This window comes from Octopus bimaculoides, chromosome 1 (genome assembly GCF_001194135.2).
Source record: "Octopus bimaculoides isolate UCB-OBI-ISO-001 chromosome 1, ASM119413v2, whole genome shotgun sequence".
Taxonomy (NCBI): domain Eukaryota; kingdom Metazoa; phylum Mollusca; class Cephalopoda; order Octopoda; family Octopodidae; genus Octopus; species Octopus bimaculoides.
The window spans coordinates 35,471,386-35,479,886 of NC_068981.1; the positions used below are offsets into that span (position 1 = coordinate 35,471,386).

The 8,501-nt window shown below is 36.6% G+C and overlaps 1 protein-coding gene across 4 annotated transcripts in view; it reads left to right on the forward strand.

Moving 5' to 3' along the window:
- The window catches only part of LOC106878978 (protein Jumonji), a 203,713-nt gene that overhangs the window by 95,574 nt on the left and 99,638 nt on the right, over positions 1-8,501 (forward strand). The gene's annotated exons all lie outside the window — the stretch shown is intronic.

Below are 8,501 nucleotides of genomic sequence, written 5' to 3' on the forward strand. Positions count from 1 at the left end.
CAAAAAAAAAAAAAAAAAGATCGATAGAATAATTACCAGGTTTAAAAAAAAGTACTGATATTAATTCATTCAACTAGAATTCTTCAAGGCAATGCCCCACAGTTTAGTGAGTGAAGCAAGTGAAAGTTAACATATGTTTGGTATGTAAACAGGAAAGTAGAACTAAAAATGCGCGTGCGCGCGTAAGGTACAGGTGTGGTCATGTGCTTAAGACACCTGCCTCCCATCCACGTGGTTTTAGGTTCAGTCACACTTTGAGCAAGTGTCTTCTACTACAGATGGGCTTTTTTCAGTTTTCATCTAACAAATCCATTCATAAGGCTTTGGTTGGCCTTGGGCTGTAATAGGAAATGAACTTGAAACCATGTAGTTGGGAAACAAACATTTTGACTACAAAACCATGTTCTGAGCAAAATTGTTTTCATTTGGCTAAATAGATTATTTTATTTGTTTCAGTCATTTGACTGCGGCCATGCTGGAGCACCACCTTGAAGGGTTTTAGTTGAACAAGTCGACCCCAGGACTTATTTTTTAAAGCCTAGTACTTATTCTATCGGTCTCTTTTGCTGATTTGCTAAGTTACAAGGATGTAAACACAAACACATATATAGATCACACACACACACACACACACACACACACACACACACGGTGGGCTTCTTTCAGTTTCCATCTGCCAAATCCAATCACAAGGCTTTGGTTGGCTTGAGGCTATAGCAGAAGACACTTGCCCAAGGTGCTACACAGTGGGACTGAACCCAGAACCATGCAGTTGGGAAGCAAACTTCTTACTACACAGCCATGCCTGCACCTAGATAGAGAGCTTTTTTCCTTCTTGATATGTATATTAATCAGTACAAGAAAAATATAGAAAGAGTGGATTAGGTTCTAATCTATTAGTTCTAATCACAAATACTTCATATGGTTTGCATGATATGATTTAATGCTGCAGATGCTGTGCTGTGACCTTGGAGAAAGTCACTTAATATTACTTGTCTTGATTTGCCTTGGTAGGAAAATAAATAATTATGCTATTTCAGTAGTTAATCTGTAATTGGCTAACATTCTATCTATACAAAGTTTGATTGATCTGACATGAACTTAAGGCTATTAATCAGCCTATAAGTTCCAGTGAAAAAGAGTCATTATGCAGAGATAGCCATAAGTGACTCAGTTGAGGGGTCGGTGGTTGGCGTTCTGTCATAGAATGTAAACTGTGTTGCACTTTACTGTTCCTTAGAATAGACGTCTGATCTTCTAGACTCATGATCTAAAGGCATTCTAGCTGTGACCATCCCATTTGTTTTGTTTATAGGATACAGAGTATCTAAGACCACATTATCCTGTGTATCCTACTCGTTTTTAAAGATAGTTGAGTGTGATTTGTTGTTATTTCTAGCAAATTCACTGATTATATAAATGTTCCCTCATTGGTTCATAAACTACACTGTTACTGGCAAGTTCTTCATTAGCTTTCACTGATAAATGAATTGAAGTTCTCTAAGGAGCTAAATTATCCAGGAGTATGAGATGTCTTATAATTGCTTCATATCTTGGAAACTTAAATAAGTACCACAAATAGTTGTTATTTTTAGTACTGTGAAGAATGGTGGGTAGCAAAATGAAAGGTGTTTGACAAACTGAATTGCAATATTTCATTACAAGTTTTTGTTTTAAGTTCAAATCTTGTTGAGACCACCTTTGTCTTTTACCTCTCCAGAGTCGATAAAATAAGCAAGCAGTAATGGACTGGGGTTAGTTCAGTTGACTATATTTCGTTGCTTTGTAACAAAGTTAGAAATCATTATGAAGACTCTATATATATTAAAATACTATCAGGGTAAACCTTGCTTTACTTTGTTTTTCATTCCTCTGGGGTCAATAAAATCAAGTTCTATTTAAATACTACTGGGGGTAATACAATTGACCTACACCTCTCCTTAAAATTGCCAGCCATCTGCCTTAATATGAAAAAAGTATTAGAACTGTCTTATTATTGAATACTGGGTCTTTGGATTTGTTGGTACTACATTCCTTGTAATAACATCTGTTGGTTCTTCTAGCCTTTCTTTGACTACAGTTAAGTCTGAAAGAATAAAAATCCAAGTTTTAGTGTTGTAAAGACATTGCTAGCATCTTCCACCATAGTCTCAGGTTGACCCAAGACTTTCGAGTGAAGAAACAACTTAATAAATATATACAAATATATCTTCTTTGATGAAGAGGCCTGCTTGAAATATCAGACCTCTCCTCTTCATAACAAACTAAATTAATTCCCTGTTGTGAAGTGTGTGCATTTAGTATTAAGCTAATGCAAACCATAATTTGTTTTATCAGAATTTAATGTTTTACTACAAAAATGTATATTTGTTTGTGTAGAAAAATTATTAGTCTATCTTACCATATCCCTGGCAATTGCTATTTCATGTCACTCAGTCACTACTGTCTACCAAGTTCCAAGAAAGTGGAAAAAATTGGTTTCTATAATGACTCTATTATGAATGAAATTAGCTTAATGTATATAATGACAACTACAGATGCTCTTCATACTAATTGCATTGTCTAAAATGCCCTTCAACCAATCTTTTTCTTAAGTATGTGGTATACATACCGCAGCCAATATGGAGTCCCTTATGAAGTGGATGGTATTCCATGTGATTAACTTCAGATTTTTGTAATCACTCACTTCTCTTATATATATGCACACTTTGTATGTGTGTGTGTGTGTGTGGACGCGTGTGTAAGTATATATTTTCTTTTCTTGATTGGAGCTTTACAGTTTATTTTTGCAGTGGTAAAACTTGCTCAGTAATAAGTTTGTAAAGAAAAATAGAAAGAAGAAAATAAAAATGAAAATAAAACAACTTTGTATAAACACATATTTAACAAAAAAAACATTAAAAGAAGGCCTTGCAGATTTTTCTAGTGCCAGATATGATCCTCTAGTATATGAATTATGTGTGGTTTGGCATTCTTTCCTCAAGAATCCAAATTCAACTATACTTTGTTCTAGGCAGGTTAGTATATACCCTGTCATTCTAATAATAATGAGCACAAAGTTGAAAATGTATTGTAGGCACTGGATTGAAGGCTCCTTGTCAGTTATCCTTAAATATCTTCTTTCTCTTGTATTTTTCTTACCATATTGACATCAGCTGGGTAGCTGATTTCTAAAACAGACCATATTCAATTTGGTGGCTGTTCTTATTCTTAGGTTCCATTAATATTCTTTTGATACATTACTCTCAGTCTGATAGTCTTTATAAGTTACTTTTTCCTTTCTTTTGCTCTATGAAGAGGTAGTATTTCAAAGACATTCTCTTACAGTTGTCAGTGATATGGCAAATGTCTTCAGTTTTGGTTTTGCATAGCTTACATTTGCTATTGATATTTCTTCTTTTTTTATCTTTTGTGTAGAAGACACTGGGTGAGGAATTCTGTCTTTTGGATTTAACGTGGATTTAAATCGAGATGCTATAAACTTATTGGTACATCATATGTTTTTCGTTTCAAGTACCCATGAACAACTTTCTCAGTGGGCTGGTTTATTTGTTTGGGTTTTGTTGTTGTGCTTAGTAGGATTTTCCAAGATTCCTTGGAGAGAAATCAGTCTTAGTTTTTATTTCGTTTCTTCTTGAGTTCAATTTTGTCATTGGTCAACTTGAAGCCGTAGCAGAAGACACATGCTCAGAGTGTTTGTTGCACATTGGGATGAAACTCAGAACCCAAAAGTTATTAACTTGTTAACCACATGCTTCCGTAACTACTTCACATGGCTTCTGTAACTACTTTTGAAAAATCCTTTTGACTCCTTAGAACAAATATAGTTCTTGTTTAGTTGGAGGTCAACTTGGATCCAGTAGATAATAATCAAATGTGCTCCAACTGTAATCATCCTGTCTTTTTAGAAGTGTGTTGGATGACATGTGCCATTGTGAAATTTGACAATATTTGGCTGGTATTTCTAGCAAGAGGAGCGACTGCATTGAAGCTCCCTTATTGGTTCGAAATGAATATAGTTTATAATACTGGCACAAATTTTGTTTTGACTTGTTTTTGACCTGATTTTAATAAAGCTGAAAGGATGAAAGTTTAGTCTCCCTACAAAAAGAATCTAGATTCAAAGAAAATGAGAAAATGATTATACAAGTGTTTTAGTAAATATTGCAGAAAGACAGAAGGTGAGGATGGGTTAGTTATCAAACGAATTACATTTGGACACAAAACACTAATTTTGATGGTTGAAATGTCACTATTTAACATATGATTAGTTGAGTAAACAGTTTTACTTTTAACCTTTTGAGATATTTCTTGAAAAAAAAAAAAAAAAATTTACTTGTATTTGTTAGAATATAGTAAAGTAACCCCTCACATCCAACCTGTTCAATTAAGGCTTATTGAAGATGGTATCTTTATATGTGATTCAGAAGTATCCTGCATAGTCTTATGTCAGTTCCATCAAAGCTGACATGAGATATACAAGTTGTAGACTGTATAACTAGTTATGATTAACAGATTTCCAAATATACCATGCCTCTACTTAAGGACCATATTGTATACCCTAACCTGCAGTGATGAATAGAGGTACAGTGTGACAGTCTAGATGTGCATTCCTCTATTCAGTCACTTGATATTCTGTGACTTACAACTAAAATTGCCTACAAACATTACCCCACCATCCTAAAAATGGATGAATATATGAGATGAAGTCATCATCTTCATCATCATCATTGCCATTTAACGTCTGCCTTCCATGCTGGTATGGATTGGACAGTTTGACGGAGTTGGCTAGCAGGGAGCTGTCCAGACCCCAATTGTCTGTTGTAGCATGGTTTCTACGGCTGGATGCCCTTTTTAATGCCAATCACTTAACAGAGTGTGCTGGGTGCTTTTTATGTGCTACTGGCATGGGTGTGTTTACACAGCACTGGCACATGTGTGTTTATGCAGCACTGACATAGGTACCTTTTATGTGGTTCCTGAAAGGACAAGCCTCTATGTGTGGAAGATGGCAATTTTACTTAGCTTGATGTACCTTATCAAGTACAGCAAATCGCCACATTTCCCAGTCCCCTGTCATTTCCTCCTCATTGAGGCTCAGTGTTTGAAGATCCTTTCTCACCACTTCATCCATCTTCCTGGATCTACTCCTTCCATAGATACCCTCCACGGTTAGAGCTTGGCACTTCTTTATGCAGCTGTCCTCATCCATATGCATCACATGACCAAGCCAGCAGTCTTCTCTGAATAATATTCAAGACAGAAAGATGGTCATGACTCGAATACTGGTAAAGCTATGTATAATGTGAATTGTTTCTCACTGGTTTCTCCACAACTATGGAAGTATTTGAATTTAGCACTAATGAAACTTTTGCTAGATGCACAGTATTTCCCATTCACTTCTATATTGCTGTAAACTGTGCCACCTTGTGGTAGTTGTTTATTGCAGAATTGACTGGGACTTTGTAACAGTTAATTTTTTTATTCTTTAATTTGTTTCAGTTATTTGACTGTAGCCATGCTGGAGCACCTCCTTTAATTGAACAAATCAAACCCAGGACTTATTCTTTGTAAGCCTAGTACTTATTCTATCGGTCTCTTTTGCTGAACCGCTAAGTTACAGGGACGTAAACACACTATCAGTTGTCAAGCAATGGTGGAGGGACAAACACAGACACTCAAACACACACACACACACACATACACGTACACATATGCACAGAAGGCTTCTTTCAGTTTCCATCTACCAAATCCACTCACAAGGCTTTGGTCAGCCTGAGGCTATAGTAGAAGACACTTGCCCAAGGTGCCACGCACCATGTGGTTGGTAAACAAGCTACTTACCACACAGCCACGTATATACATATATGTACAATAGGCTTCTTTCAGTTTCTCTTTATCAAATCCACTCACAAAGCTTTGGTTGGCCTGAGGCTATAGTAGAAGCCACTTGCCCAAAATGCCATGCAGTGGGACTGAACCTAGAACCATGTGGTTGGGAAGCAAGCTACTTGCTACACTGCCACTCCTACACCTACTTATATAACTTTACCAGGATAAAAATTGCTGGTTCTTCACACATGTTTGTATGCATGTATGAGTAATGAATGTGGAGGATATGTAAAAGCACGAGATAGACGTACTTTGCTAGAATCCATAAACAATGGAGGACAAGTGTGCATAAAGGGATCAGCTGTTGTGTACAGAAGAAAGGGTTGCACTGGTATGAATATGTGATGCATATGAAGAATGGAAGCAACAAGATGTAGAAAGATGAGTGGGTTGGAATGCTTAAGTAGAAGAAGCACAAGACCAGCTAGCTTCAAGGAAAAGAGGCCCTTATAAGAGCAACAGAAAAAGTCAGTGAGGCTTCAGTCACTGACATGTTTCAGCCGCTAACATGTCTGAGCCTGCTGACAAGCTGAAACATGTCAGAGGTGGGAACATGTTTATTAATGATTGAATACCACTGGTCCTTCAAGGTTTTAAGTGCAGTTTCACTTTGTTCTAAGTTGTCCTCTGGTCTGATGATAACTCCCTCCTACCTGTTTCCAAGACCCTATAAGAACCCTGTCTTTCCTCCTCTAATTTCTTTAAGACAGATAGATAGAGAGAGAGAGAGAGAGTGAGAGAGAGAGAGAGAGAGAGAGAGAGAGAGAGAGAAAGAGAAAAATCCCACATAAAATAAAATGATAAAAACAGCTGTTGATTGAAGCACATGTTTCACCAATTGTTATTTGACTAGTTTGTGTATTTAAAACTTTTACATCAGTAATAACAATGGCAACAATACAATAGCAACAACAGTAACAATTGAGTAGTGAGTCACTTCAAAAGTCCTGTGTATATATATTTTCAGCTCTTTAGAGTATTGATCGAGTTGGTGGGACAGTTATGAGTGACTCTAATCTGTTGCTTACTTTTAAGTCATAGCATAAAACTGAACTTAGTGACATCCTGCCTCTTATAACTATCATTGTCATTGTTATTACCACCACTGCCGCCAACTTGAATGTATTTTTTCATTCTCCACAAAGATTTCAATAAATAAGTATACAGTTTCTTGGTTAATGAAATATTACAATTAATATATGTGGGGATGAGCTGGAAGAAGAGGGCCATGACATCAACGGTCAAGGGACTGACCTGAAGAGGAAACGTGAGGAGGGAAGTGTGGAGAAGACAGGACAGGGTCGGCCTCTTTTCGTCCTTCACTGGCTGTTGCAGGCTTCTGCAGCTGCCAACAGCACTGCCTTCCACCTGGTGTTTTGTGTCAACACGTGGGCTTGAACGATGAGCTCGCTCATCACCATTTTGTTGCCACCTGGTAACTGTTGTAGTTGCACCGACATGTCATTGGGAAAGCCATTCACAAAGGCCAGTCGTGCTACTTACTCAAGTCACCTCACTGGTGAGACCAGATAACACAACCAGCCTTCATACCTCCACAGTGTATTCGTTGACCTGTTCCACTCTCCATTTGATCATTCCCAGCTTAGCAAAAGCGGCATACTCTCCATCTGTGTAAGCTTCTCTCAAGAGAGACCAATAGAATAAGTACTAGGCTTACAAAGAATAAGTCCTGGGGTCAATTTGCTCGACTAAATGCGGTGCTCCAGCATGGCTGCAGTCAAATGACTGAAATAAGTAAAAGAATAAAAGAATATGTCTGTGTGTCTTTGTGTCTATGTTTGTCCACTACCACCATTTGACAACTGGTGTTGGTGTGTTTATGTCCCTGTAACTTAGCGGTTTGGTAAAAAAAAGACTGATAGAGTAAGTACAAGGTTTTAGAAAAATAAGTACTGGGGTTGATTTGTTCAACTAAGAGCCTTCAGGCAGTGCCCTAGCATGACTTCAGTCAAATGACTGAAACAAGTAAAAGATAACAGATTGTATTCTGACATCAATACTTGTGACAACACTGGTGCCAAATTATATCAGCCCTAACCTTTCATTAGGATAAACACTAGTGAGTTGTATACATGGAGTAACTGCTAGTCTTCCTCAAAAAATCTGGCTCAGACCTGTACATACATGTCTAGTGTCGTGATCAACCTTAAGTAGTAGAGGCCCCCATAGCATTGCTAATGAATGTCATATTTACATTGTTTATCAATGTGACAATTTCTTGTATTTTTTCCACTTACAAAGACAAAATGTTTCAGACTTATCACATGTTTTACAAGAAACAATTATTAATTTCAGAGTAAGATGGGTGTTCTTGACACTTGGTTCATGGTTCAAGGAGATGTTGATTCATTTCTATGATATTCCTTTCTAGAATCTATTCTAAAAGCTGAAAGAAAGGAAGATTTCCTCTGTAGAGAATGTGATCAAAAATAAGAACACCACTTGAAATGACTTTTTATTGCAATAGTTTATTAATTTGTTTATTTATTTGATTTTAAGTATATACACATATATATGTATATATACATACATATGCACATATATCATTATCATATATATATATATATATATATATATATATATATATA